Raw genomic sequence first — 15,559 nt, forward strand, 5'->3', positions numbered from 1 at the left:
GATACAAAACCTATAAGTGTAGAGCACCCCATTGCTTTCTTAATACAACACATATTTTGTTATTCTTAAACCGTGTTAAACCGTGAAATCGTGTGGTTTATACCGTGAAACACAATATAAATCATACTGAAAGATGAAAAAATAAATAAATTTATTGAGTACCGTGTAAATTGAGAGTTATGTGTGTAATAGATTAAACGCGTCCTTAACAAGGAAACTACAGTCATCCCTCGATTAGTGCGTCATTTTTTTCGATACCCAAATTCGATTAGTGCGCCTATATACATTTTAAAAATAAATGTTACAGATTTTAAAAATTTTCTATCTATACATTTTTATGGCTAACTATTTTAAAAAATCACTCACCAGAATAAAATAATTTAGTTATCGATTTAAAACATTTTACAAAGTTATTTTTAATGGCATACTACACTACTTCCATGTACACTATGTTCCAAATTTTTACCGCCAAAATTTATGTCGTCTGCTATAGTACGCCCACAGATTTGGGACCCTTCGACACTTTTGCGCATGTCACAAAAAGGAGAATCCATTCCGATAATAGGGTAATCAATCCGTCTTCTGGGATGAGTTTATTATTACACGTCTGAAAATTAACTTCTCTTTTATGATCATTGTAGTTTTTAAAGTGGTAACTATTTTGCTTGTATAGCAGTTGGGAAATTTTATCTATAAAGCACGTGATTTCGCGTATTGGCGACCAATTCGTACGTCCTTCATTTCTTTCTCCCCTTCAATGATAACCTCCAAGAGTCAATTAAATCTCATTCTGAAGAATTGAGTGATTCCGACCTGCTAAATTTAGATGCACAACGGGAAAATCCCGAAGAATATGAAGAAAATTTAACCACTGATAGTCAGCCAAAAGAAATTTCACAGAAACAATTTGAAAATATTTTTCGTACAATCGAAGTTTTTAAGCAGCAGTGCTTAGAGGCTGACCCTGATGAAGAGAGAAGCAGTAAAATTTGCAGAAGAGTAGAAGAGGCAATAGGGTCATACCGTCGGTTGTATGAAAAAAAGAAACAAAATGCCCACCAAACTACGTTAGCTCAATTCTTTGTTAAGAAAAAGAATAATAAATTTATATTCTGAATATGTTTTATTGTCTTTCAGCTTAATGGTTTTCCTTTAACTAGACCCTGAGACATACCCTAATTCTTTTATAAAAAAAATTAAGGGTCAAAAAAGAAATCCGAGGAACGAATTATACATTTTCCCATAGGTTATTATATTCGATTAGTGCGTTTTCGATTAATGCGCCTGTTTTAAAGAACGCATTAGGCGCACTAATCGAGGGATTGCTGTATTTCCCTTCTTCTACAGTCCTTTTATTAGTAACTAGTTACTTTAAAATACAATATGAATATGCAGAGAGAATGAAAAAGATGATCAGAACTTGAAGAATTATTTTATACTTTTGGAAAATTATTAGGGATTAAGAGTCATCTCTCTCTGAGAACAGTCTCGTTTGCTAGATAATAACTAAATAATCATCCTACTGTGGGTATGATGTTTATAAAAGAGCCTGCTCTGAGTTAACTTGTAGTTCCTTGAGTTTATAAGGCTTGTATTTTTCTATAACCCATTTTATTATACAAGGATAGGAAATTGTAATTGTGTTACGTGTAACTTGGAATGAAACAGCAGCAAGAAAGTGATGTATACCTATCGAAAGGATTAGATGTTGTTGATTATTCATAATAGTGCTTCGCGGTATAAACCAGACCGAAAGATGAAAAAAAAAATTGAATTTATTAATATATCATACTACTAATACTAGTTTTCTACCCAGCATCTTCAGAGCACAAATTATAACTGCTAATACTTTAAAACTTTAGAAAGAATTCAGTTTGTAACCGACATAGAACTAATATCCTGAGTACTTTGAAGATGGCGAGTAGAAAACCAATGAAATATTAATAAGTTCAATGAATTAATTTTTTTTCTCTTTGTGTTGTTTATACCGTGAAGAAAGTGATGTGCTGTAATAAGGTGGAATGGAACAACATGATTACACAGTAACTTAAGGAGAAACGTACTCAATGTTGTAGTTTATTTGGGAGGAAGGAAACCACTTCTCCAGTAGGGAACAATTAACAGCGGCAATAAACGACTTTCCGCCAATAACTGAATCTAATAAAAAAAAGAGGTAGCAGGATCAGATTAAGTGAATCATTTTCAAGGGCACTCCAGAGGGATATAAAGAAGTAGATGGAATATCTTTATGGGAATAAGAGAGGAAGATGAAGAAAACAGAATGGGAAGAGGATGGAAACAAATAAATGAACTGCCAGAATAGAACGAAGCAACTTTGAACTAACAGATGTGAGAAAGTATATGAAGATCTGCCTATTTCATTCGGTTCTGAATTCGAAAATGAATGAATAACTTCGAAGAATTAAGCAAGATTCATATGTAAAAGATTGATACTGATATAATTGAAATAATGAGGGGGGGGGGGAATCGAAAGAGTTGAATGATATCATGAGACTTCTGGCGATTGTCATCCAAAAAATTCAGTAAGTTTAGATAAATAGAAAGTATTTCTTCAACTTAAGAAATCCACCAAATGTTATGTCCTCGAAAAACGGAAGACCTGATTTCTCTGCATAACCAACTAACATCATGCTTAAATCACACATGCAAAAAAAATCGCACCCACAAAAGTGAGCGCGATTTTTGGTGTTTGTTATGGAGAAAATAGTCGAAGGAATTTACGAAACAGAAACGCCAAAAATGCAATCTTTCGTACAAATTAAAATATTCTTCAATGAGTTCATGTTTGAAAGAGCTTGCATACGTATTTGAGAAGTGATTGTATTGCACAGGAAATTACCTCCAAGACCCAAATTACGCGTGTTTAAATTGCTGCCGTATATTGAACCCTTCTATTTGTTATGAATGAAAGAGGACCTGATATCTAATTTAAAAACTGGAGACGGATTGTTTTAATATTCAGCTTATGACGTAACACTATTTTTCCCAAAAGTAACTCTTATATCAGTATATCTGTTGGTCTTCAATGATTGATTATTTAATATTTCTCAATCTTGGATATGAGTGTAATATTAGTGCTTATTCGCAATCCCCCAATCTCATCTTGAAAACTGCTTCCTCCTCCTATTGTTAAATCCTTAAATCATACATTTTTCCATTCAAGCTTCTCTTATAATCTATTAAAAGTATTGTAATTAACTCAAGATTAATTAAGCTTTGTCTTATGATGAGTGCCGACATCTATGAATGTAATAAAAACCCCGAAATTTTACCAATTCGAAAATACAAATTTTAATATTTGAAAATTATTAAACCTAGAATTAAAACCTGAGTGTATTTACAGTTTAATAGCTTTTAGATTGGTTAAAGATATGAACAGCACTATAACTTATTTAAAAAAATATATAGTTATCATAAAATGATTAAAAACAAATTTAAAGCTTACGTGTATTTGAAATGTAGTGTCTATGTCGATCTTTTTCTAATTATCCTCGTTAAAATTAGTGGCTAAATACTAGCGCGGTAATTAAACGTTGTCGTTGTGTTGACTGGTATCTTAGTCTGTTCAATTGATATGCATCATACAAAACAGAGTGTGATGTTCGAATTCAAATGAGTTGCTGAAGCATTCGTCAAAAATCGTCGAAGTAACGGGACAAGCTTCGAAGGAAATTTCGGGAATGGGAAATTTTAAACCATGGCGCCGGGATTTGAAATCCATGTTTCAAGATATGGCATAATAATAACATAAATTGGAGGCATAACCAGGCCAAAAATGTCAGAAATTTGAAGTGAGCGACAGTAAAAGCATACTTATAGGAACATTTGAAAAATATTACAAGTTCATAGTTTCAGGAATCGGTAGCCTTTTTCTGTGTTTCTGCAGCCGATTTATAATATTATATCCATAATTGATTAACCGATGTTGTCGATTCCTGGTTTTTATTAAATAGTGGGAATTTCTGATTTTCCGTCCATTACGTTATTTCCACTGGCATTAAACTATTCTTGATGTTTCAATTCCTGGTTCTTTGAAAAGTTGCAAAGTTATTGCATAATTTATAGAATAAGCCCGCTTTAAAAATACAGCAGTCTATCAACATGCATATGATGATTTTGGAAAATCTGGATTAATAATAAAAATAGGCACAATGACATTTTCTGCCAGATGTAAACTAATAATCCAAATGAGTGGGGATTAGTTATATTAGTCAACAGTCTTTTCCATGAATGCAATTAAAAAGATAACAGAAAAAATTAGGGGAATGTTGTTCGATATTTATCTTTCTACCGATTAGCGGAAACTATTCAGTCTTTTAATAATCTGTGTTATTAATCTTGCACACGCCACAAAACAAAACAACAACAACAAAAAAAAAAAGTTTAGAAAGTTCTGCAGTTCATTTAGGATAATTACATATATCAGTCTAACTGAACAAAATATACTACAGCGAACATTGTAAAGACGGGGGTGGCGTATATACTTCTGTTTTATAATCATACAAGATCCAAGTCAATCGGCCTTATGTAAGTTAAGTCTTATGCAAGGTTTGTATAAACACAAGTTCTTCAACATTCTTATGCAGTTTTTTGTATAAGGCTGGATTCTTATGTTTTTATTTTTATAAAACATATTTTTGTATACAACACTGCTTTTGATAATTAGTTCGTTAATGCCATTGGCATTCATTAAGTGTTTTAAAAATTGTTGCTTATCTGAACTTGATATGTTGTTTGTGCGTTAACGATAAGTTCGATTATTTAAGTGTGAATAATAGGGAGTTTCTAAATTACTAATCTCTTTCGCATTTGGAGATTAATGAAGTCTAATCCATTCATTCCCCATAACTGGTAGGCTTTGACAGATTGGCAGGCAGCCAGGCTCTACCTTTAGCCATCATTCACAGATAAGCCTAACATTATCAATGATTCATAGCATCAATGGATAAAGTTCAGGAGAAAATTGCCTCTATTTCGTGGTATAAACGTGGTGCAAGTACATATATATTATTTTCAGAAACAGTGCGAGTTCTCCTGTCTATTTTCTTGAGTCTCTCACACTCAAGAAAATATGTGTCTCTTACATTTTTAGCTCTCTTACTGAAAATCCTACTTACCTGTACCAAATAGTAAGTAAACTGTTGTAAATAGTAAATATCTTTGCAACCGGCCTAGAAAGATTTCTCTAGTTGGTGAGTAGATTGTATAGTCTTTTCTGGCTGTCTGGCACTATGAGAGCAAACGTCACTTTCAGAGAGATAGGCAGTCAAGTTCACAAAAATGATTGTTTAGTTAAGTAAAATAATAAATTAAATTAACATTCCCATGTGTAGATTTTTGTTTTGACTACGCCAAAGCGAACAGTTGTTTCTATATCTGATTGCTCACTCTTCGACGATTAGCACTGCAAGGTTTGACGTTTGAAAGTCGCGTCATTTTGAATTATGGTTTTTTCCTAAATAATTGTTTATGAGTTCAGTTCAGAAAATGATTATTCTCCTTCCACATTAACGATAGCCAAATATAAATATATTAATATCTGGAGAATTCTTTGAGATTAGTAGTTCATAAATGTCTTTTTTTTTTTTTTTTTGCAGGCGCTTCAAGCAGTATATCTTTGTATGAATTAAATTTCACTAATTCCTCTTTTCTCTGACACTGGATTTTTCATCACGTTTTCTCCATAATTCTCAGTAATCTCAACTACTGTTACTGATTTATCCCAGAAAACATATTTTTTTTTATTTTTCATTTCCCACTTTCAGTTCCAATAGTTTCGAATTCTTTCTCTAATGTAAATCTAAGCAGTTTATTTTAGCTAATTTGACTATGGGTTAACAATAATCAGGTCTTTTCCACTCATTCCTATTAATCAACGGAACTCTTTCTTGAATGTTTTTTCTTTGGTTCACCCTCTGGATATTGGTTAAAAAATTGTGGAATTAGTTTCAGCGAGAAGATAGTATATCCCCACTTTTGGATCCTTTTCTTCCCTGGAACTCGCTCAAGTCCGTGAAACTCAATGAACAAGAGATGATTATTTTGACTCAGGGATTACCAATTAATCCGGGATGGCAGGCACACTTTTGTGCACAATAACCTTACTCTGCTTTCTCACAAATATAGAAGGATGACATTTTCTGGGTTTTTTTTTTGTTTGTTTGTTTGTTCGTTATTTCTATTATTATTTTGTTGTTTGTTGTGAGGTTGTAATGAAATCATATTGTGAGGACAACACGAAAACTCTACTTGAATGTGGCGCAGGGATGGGATTAGCTAATGTCTCATAATTTTAATAAGTTACGAAATGAAGATTTACTGTGTATATACAGTATAGTGTAATTAAAACTGTATAGTATAATTGAAAGAATCGCCGATGTTCTTCAACTGGAAAGCCTTGGTTCGAATATTCCATTCTAGGACTTGGGTAATATTTATAAAGATATTTATTTGATAAGAAACTCACTTCACCATAATTTATTGCATGTTATTATCATACTGTTGCATATATGAAAAAAATCCAATGTTGTTATGTTTGTTTAGAATTTAGGTGACGAAGAAATGCATCGCCAATTTAACCTTATGGGTACTAAACGATGGATCATTATGGGTAACTTTAATATTTGGATAACTTTAATTATCCAAACATTGATTAGGTATAAGAGAAATCTCATGATAAGAATGAAGTAGGTTATTGAATTGTTGAGAAACACCTTGCTCTAGCAGCACATGAAAGAAGAAACTCGAGGTCAAAGAGAGTTGGATTTGTTCATAGCGTCAGAAGGGGTTCCTATTAAGAATATGACTGTTTTACCATCAGTTGGTGACAGTGATCATATTGGACTTTCTTGAGAAGTATCTAATTGTATTGATGCTCTGATTAAAACCGGTTACATGCTGAACTACAAAGCTGGAAATTATGATCATCTTTGGAGAATACCATCTTTGGTCCCATGGTATCGGTTACTGAATGGAAAAAATGTTAATGCATGGGAATCTTTGAAAAGGTGTTTAAAATGAGGCGGTACTGAACCCTAGTGTTCTAAGAATGAATAGGTTGGGAGTGAAACGGATGTGCAATCTTATTAAACAAGACATCCACAAGAAGATGATGTGGAAAGAATATCATGAGTAAGAGGGGAGTTATGAAATATATAAAACTCAGGCTAGAAAAGTAACGAGTATTGCGCTGAAAGCTAAATCGGAGTATGAAAAGAAATTGGCCATGCAAGCTAAAGACAATCCAAAAGAATATTATCGCTTTGTTGCAAGCAGAAGAAAGAATAAATGTGGAAGAATAACTTTATTGAATGCAGATGGTACTTTAGTGTCAGAAGCTAATGACAGTGTTCAATTAATGAGTGCTCACTTTGCTAAGATATATCAACAAGGTGTATGTAACATGGTACACAGTGCTACTGCTAATTAGATGAAGAGTTAGAGGTGCATGAAAATGAGGTTTGAAGAGTTGTAAAACCTGGATAAGAATTTGTCAGTAGGCACAGATGGAATATTGTCACTTTTGCTAAAGGAATGTTCAGCAGAATTGGCTAGGCCTTTAACATGTTTGTATAACTTGAGTCTGAGCTCAAGAATGATAGTTCCATTGTACGAGTGGTACAAAAACCGATGCATCTAACTCGATCTATCAGTATCTCTGGTGTGGTAGTGAAGATTTTAGAGAAGTTGGTAAGAACTCGCATACAGAAATGGGTAGACAAACATGTTATGCTCTGCAAGGAACAGCATGGGTTTACTAAAGAAAGGTCATGTTTTAGCAATTTTCTCATATTTTATACAATTTTAACGCCGAGTTCGATAAAGGGAATGGATACACTATGATAATGTTGGATTTTTTTCAATCCATTTGATAGGATGCCACACGAAAGGCTGTTGAATAAACTGGACAATATGGAATTGGAATATAAACTCGACTTGGTTTAGTGGGTAGTTGACAGACTGTATCAAAAAGTAGTATGCAGTGGGTGTAAATCTGCCAGATTTAAGGTAACCAGTGGTATTCCTCAGGGTTCAGTCCTTGAGTCATTGTTGTTCAATCTATACATTAATGATATTAGGGAGGGTCTAACAGGAGATGTGCAATTGTTTGCCGTTGATACGAAGATAGAAAGGGCAATCAGGGATGCTACTGATATCCAGCGTTTTAAAAATGATTTGAATAGGCTGGAAATTTGGGCAAACGAAAATGGCTATCAGATGAATGCTAGTAAGTTTAAAGTTATTTACTTTGGCGTGATGAGATTTCCAGCGACATATTATATTAACGGGGTTATGCTACAAGAAACTGAGGCAAGGAATGTTGGCGTTATGGTCGATAGGAATTTAGAGTTCAAAGGTCACATAGCAAAAATTGCAAATACAACTCAGAGGATAATTACGATGTTGAAGCGACCCTTGACATTTAAGAATAAGGAAGTCATTTTGCCTCTTTATGAGGTCTTGATAAGATCACACCTGGATTATTGTATGCATATTTGGTCTTCCAGTTCCAAGGAGATAAAGAAGCTGTGGAAAGGATACAATGAAGATATACAAAACATATATCCGGATTATGGGATATAGATTATGAGGACAGATTGCGACATATGGATTGCAGACTCTGGTTAAAGACCCTGGAGAAAGAGCGGTGATATGATAGAGGTCTATAAACTTCTGAATAAGTGCTATAGGATATTGTCTGATGTAATTTTTCGTTATACGCTTGGAGTCTGAAAAGTTCTCGGCCTAATAATGAAATAACGAATTTATAATTTCAAAATTATTTTTATTTTTCAACATAATCTCCCTTAAGACTATTACATTTATTCCAGCGCCATTATCCCATCCCTGTAGTGGTTTTCAGTAAGATCTGGAAAATACCCCTCTACAGCTGCAATCACCTCTTGATTCGAAGAAAAATGCTGACCAGCCAGGAAGAGTTTTAGTTTTGGGAAGAGATTGAAGTCAGAGGGAGCCAAATCTAGGGAATAGGGTGGATGTTCCAACAATTCATAGTGCAGATCCCATAATTTCCCCATTGCCAAAACACCTTTGTGGGCAGGTGCATTGTCCAGATGAAAGATGATTTTTTTTCTTATGAAAACCGGGTCTTTTCTCACGAATTTTTTTGTCTCGTCTGGTTAAAAGATCGGAATAATATTCCCCGGTTATTGTTTTACCCTTTTCAAGATAATTAATAAACAAAATACCTTTAGCTTTCCAACACCAATGCCATGACCTTGTCTTCGGCGCTGAATAACCGGCTCTTCTGTCCACTGTTTTGACTGCTATTTGGATTCTGGTGTGTAATGGTGAATCCAAGTCTCATCCATAGTAATAAATCGACGACAAAATCAGTTTTATTCTTGTTGAAACGCTCCAAGCACTGTTCAGAGGTTTTCACGCGAGTGCGTTTCTGATCTGCTCTGAGCAAGCGCGGCACCCATCTTGCGCAAAGCCTCTTTATTTGCAATTCTTCATTCAAAATATATCCTACACATTCTTTTGAAATGCCTATAGTCTCAGCAATTTCACGCACTTTGACTCGCCGGTCATCCAATACCATATCGTGCACTTGATCAATGATTTCTGGTGTTGTAACACTCTTTGGACGTCCTCCACGTGGATCATGTTCAAGGCTGGTACGGCCGCTTTTAAACTCGGCAGCTCATTTCTTAATTGTGGAAAACGAAAGAGAAGAGTGTGCCCATAAACTTTTATGAACTTCGAATGAATTTCTTTTGGCGTTAAACCTTCTTAACTGCACGATACTCAAATTTACCCATTTCAAGGGATACAGACAACACTTTTGCTTCAGACAGCTATATAAAACAAACTACTTGACTAGCAATTTCGCTTGGATGCTTATGACAGCTGTACCAAAAAAAATCTTGCCAATAGTGTTGCTATTTATGGTCGAGGCCGAAAACCTTTCAGACCACCCTCGTATGGAAGGTGGGGAGAGAACACGAAGTCATCCATGGAAGTTAAATTTGTTTGCAGTCAAGAAAGGGAGAGAAAGATAGGTTTTTCTCTCACAGCGGTGAGTGGACGGAATAGTTTGCATTTAGTGATAGCGAGTGCATCTAGTTTGAATAAATTTAAGGTAAAGTGTGACAGCTGATCTGGGTGATTTATAGCCTCTCTCGATGAATTCATGACTTCCTGGAGGTCTCAGATAATAATAATAATAATAATAATAATAATAATAACAGTAATTTCACTATGCCAACTTTGCTTAATTCTAAACAACCATGCATTTTGTTAACAACTATACTCTCACAAATTATAAACAACTCTACCCATACTACAGGTTGATGTAGCATTCAAGTCGACTTAGTATTTTAAATCGTATATAAAATTCATCATAAATGCATATGCAACATAGTCTTCTAGAGTACTGTGGTTAGTGTAGAAAGCAGATTTCTAACTCATTACTATTTGTATGCAAATAAAATATTATGGTTACTGCTCTTTCCAACACTGTATTTATAAAAACGCAGGTAAGTAATCATTAAATTTCTTTCTACTTACTGCTCGTTAGGTTTTTTCCCCTTCCATTCCTTCTGTTTAACAGAAGGAGAGACTTTCCGTCTAGTTTCCAGCTGCAGGCTAATCTCTTAATCCCCTTCCAGCAGTTATGCCAGACCAGTTGTTTATACTCCTCTTCCGAGACACTCGTCAGAGAGGATTATCAGATTAAATTTCCTTAATAGCATAGCCCCATTTATGCTTGCAATTGTATCAGGATGTTAATAACTGAGTCCTGGTGTAATCGCTTTGTTGCTATCCTACTATATCTATTAATGGCGCTCTTCAATATTAAATGTCTGCACTACAGCTTTGAATTCTATCTGCAACTCTGATTTTCCCCGTTCTTGAACTGAAAGGTGACGCCTTTGTTGGTAATCTCTTCAAATGACACACCAATTATATTTTAATCAGAGTAAATATCTCTTTAGATCCAATAGATCTCTCTTTGAATAATGGGGTAGTTTTATTTTGGCGACGTGGCAAAAAAAACAAACCTAAAATTTTAAGTATAAGCTTAGTGTTGTTCAATTAAATCACTGACTAGAAAAAAAAAGACACCGAGGCAAGAGACCTATGGATCCCCGCAACAAGCTTTTAAAGGACTTTCAGACCTTGAGACTTTGCCTCCTCATTCCTTTGGGTTCACTCACTCCGGTTTTCTTCTATGATGACTATGCATCTGTCTGAAGATATTTTTGAATAGTGTAAAATGATGAGTAGCTCATTGTTGAAAATACAGCGTTTGATATTGTCTGGTTTGCATTTGGAATTATGGCCGAAACAATGAAGACTATGAGGGCAATGTTTTTTGTCTGTTAATTACATGTACTTTTCTAGTCCATTTGTCTGTTTAGTGGGATGAAAAATCCACGTTTTCAGGTTGGGAAAAACCTTTTAACCTGTGTATGTAACTGGCTGACCTTACGTTACGTTTCACCTCCTCTAAACTCTGCGTTCTACTTTGTGGTTTAGCTAGAGAGTAGTTCTGCTACTGGAGTAGGCAGACCTTTAACACTTTTATGTATCCGTCGGCTGATAATTGCAGTGTATACTTATGTATTTATGTGCAGTAGAACTTATGATCTGTGGAGCTCTGTATATGCAATTTACTATAAGCCACGTCCCATACGCGAAAAAAAGTAGTTCTGATTAATGTATTGATTAGCATATAAAATGCTAACCCTTTTTCTGCTTTCTCTCAGATCATTTAGCATTTTCTGGGCTTCTTTAATTTTTGTAACAGAACAATGTTATCTGCGAGGCGTAAATGATTTCGATTTCCTCTGTTGATGTTAATTACATAGCTTTTCCATAATACAATCCTAAAGACGTCCTCTAACGCAGCAGAAAACAATTTGGGTGATATCAGATCTTCATGGTTAACTCCTCTCTCTCTCTCTCTCTCTCTTAATGTCTAATTCCAACTTTATACTGGCTGTTAAGTTCTGATATATATTCTGATAATAAGCGATTTAATAATCTCATATACTTTGAGAGGATGGTCTGTTTGTTTTAAGATGCTGATTGATATGAACGTAGAAAGCCTTTCATTCTATTCTTCAAAATCTACAAACGCTAAATATAAGGAAAATATTTAAAGATTAATAGAGGTAAAATAAAATATATGATATTATGATAAATTTATGATACGCCAGCCTGGTTGGCCGAGTGGTTAGCGTATCCGCTCTCTAGCCAAAAGGCTGCGGGTTCGAATCCCACCGTGGGCATGAATGTTTGTGATTGTCTGTGGACATATTAGTGGTGGTGATGGTCGGCAGTAGATGGCGTTGGTGTAGTTGCGGTCAGGTGGTGGAGACAAACCTGTAGAGCAGGTGCCCTCCCTTGATGAGTCTTGGACTCCTTGGAGGTGTCAAATAATAATAATAATATATTCAGATCAGACTAAAATAAAATTAACAGATAATCCTACTGAAAATGTGGACAACTATGTTTATCTCGGACAGTTAGCTTTAAAGAAAAACAACAAAGAAATAAATAGAACAATGTCACTAGAAAAGAAAATGTTCTGAGATTTATTTGTATGTTGAAAAAAAAATAAACTATGTAATATTAATACGTGCAGTGTTTAGATGTGGAAACGAGATATGGGCAACGACTTGAATACAAGTTGCGTGTGCCCAAAGAGCCTCAGAAGGACAAGTCCACATAACAAAAAAGGGATGCAATTAGAAATACTGTAATAGATAGTGAGACTGGGGTTGAGAATATTGTAAACAGATAAAACATGTACAAATTAAATGCTTGAATTGGCAATGATTCCTACCTGAGAATGAATTCGTGGAAGGAGAAAGACCAATGTACTGAAAAAAAAAAATCGTAACTAATCATAAGTTGAATATTGTTTAATATAGACATTTCAGTGAACATTACCTTCGGCAAATAACACTATTTCTTTTATAAACTTCCGTATGATTCTTCTGGGGGAAATTGCATCTTATAAAGCTTGAAAAAACGTTGGCACAGATCCAGCGAGATGTTGAAGAATTCTTGGCAAAGAAACAAACTATTCTTTCTTAGTTTTGCTTAAAGAATTATTTGCCGAAGGGTGGTTGATTCCATATATTCAGAACACATTGAATCTTGTTGAACGGTACTGGAATAACCGCCAAGGATTTTTTTTATTTCCATTTTAAAACGTGCTGTCATCAAAAATACATAGTGGAGCAACAAATAAAGTATATCTGAAGTGTTCAAGATCCGTAACATGAGGTTTCGAAATTTTCTTAGTGTTATCTGGAATGAATTGTAGGTCGTTGAACTGAGAATATATTTTTCAATTTGCTGTTCCACAGTGAACATTACTTAGAATCATCACGCTAATGTAATAGGATTACTAAAGTCCTTGTATATTTACTAACTCTTTAGTAATCCTATTACATTAGCGTAATGATTCTAATGAGTCCTTGTTTATTTACTAGCTCTTTAGTAATCCTATTACATTAGCGTAATGATTCTAAGTAATATTCACTGTGGAACAGCAAGTTGTAAAATATATTCTCAGTTCAACGACCTACAATTCATTCCAGATAACACTAAGAAAATTTCGAAACCTCATGTTACGGATCTTGAACACTTCAGATATATTTATTACGAAAGAATTACGCCAGTCATTCATTAACAGACACATACACACCCTAATACAACACGTCATCACTTCCGGAGACAAGTGACCAGTGTCAAAACAAAGACTTATCGATAAGAATTACACAGAATTAATTAAATTTGCCAATAAGATCAACTTCCATGCGTTGTAACATAAATTACTGATATTGTATGAATTATATAGTGGAAATATACTGCTCAAAACAAAAAAACAATTAGGGGATATTCTTGTTATTCCTGTTAAAATTATTTCACGCTAAAATGTATAATTTGTTAAATTTGTAATAAATATCGATTATTTAAACAATATCTCATCAATTACACTCTTTCCATAAGCAAGAAATATTTATTCATGTATAAAGTACCCAATAGTTATTTATTTGCAGAAATTTTAATTATCCGACAGTCCGACAGAAACTAAAAAATCCGCTAATTGTTTTGAGCAGTGTATATATATATATATATATATATATATATATAAATGTAAATATGAATATTGATACAAAATTGGTAATATAAATGTTAATCAGTACTTGGAAGCTACACGTAATATATGCATTGCATGCAATGGAGCATGTAGGAATAAATTACTTCCTGGCAAGGTTACTATTGGGAGGAAAACGCACCCCCCCCCCCACACACACACAGTGCATGGGTGAAAAAATGTTGCCTTTAATTGTTTCAATAATAGAAATATTTTTGGTTTTTATTTTTATTAAAACAATTAATTGGTTGTATAATAACAAGTATATCCTTAAACTTCATTCTGCAACCTTACACACTTATCATTTCTCCAATCACCCTCTGCGGTCCATGCACTTCAGCCAACAATAAGATCGTTTTATAAGTTCGTAGAAGTAAGTACTTTCTTAACAGAACCATATTTTCACCGCTGTCTTCACTTTGTCATCCTACAGGAAGTGATCTCTCAAGTGTTCCTTCAGTTTCACAAAGAGATGGGAGTTGCACTAAGTCTAGTCTAGACCGTATGGCGAGCGACCGAAGATAGCAAAACCAAAGTCGTTCCTGCGCTTGTTGTTGTTGATAGTGGAAAAAGCTGCTGTATATCAGAATGAGTTCTGTTTCCATTTTGAATGTAGTACATCATTCACATCCCAGAAAATAGTGAGCATGACTCTGTCAACAGAGAATATGATTTAGAATTTCTTCGGATGCGTGCAACCTTTTCAAGACGATATTCCATAGACTTTCTTTTACTTTCATGGATTAACCTTCCATCATGATAAGACGGCATTACTTTTAAAACAGGCTCATGTATACTTGTTTGAATGATGTGAATATCAAAACTATAAAAGCAGTTCGAATATGAAGAAAATCGGCAGAAATTAAGGAGTAAAGCCAATTTAATATTATACTCGTTTATATATATATATATATATATATTAGTCAAAATGAAGGAATATTAATTAGATATTCTAATGTCGACGGATCAATTCGAATTAGAAGCCTTCTATGAGACGCTACTATCCTGATTATTAAAGTTGGAAATGGCTTGGAAAAGTTCAAAGTTGACTCACCAAGAAAATCAATTATTTAACAGTTAACCTAACCATAGTATTAATCTACTAGGTTTGAACTCTTTTGTTGGCGGATTCACATAAAAATAACTGAATTAAAAACATCCTTTATAGTAATCTGAAACTCATGAGAATTCGGGTCCAAGCAGTAGAGGAATATTAAATTTTACTGATTGTTAATTATAATAATCTCTGTTATGTCCTTCAAGTGGATTTTTATGATACAGAAAAACGAAAAGTAGTTAAAGAAGATAGAACAATTTCAGGACAAAATATGTAAATAAAGCAAAGTTGGGAAGGTGTATTCACTGTAAGGTACAATTTTCAATGGTGTTCTTGACATG

Source organism: Typopeltis vanoorti, chromosome 2 (assembly GCF_054136105.1).
Source record: "Typopeltis vanoorti isolate ZY-2024b chromosome 2, IOZ_Tvanoo_1.0, whole genome shotgun sequence".
Lineage (NCBI taxonomy): Eukaryota > Metazoa > Arthropoda > Arachnida > Uropygi > Thelyphonidae > Typopeltis > Typopeltis vanoorti.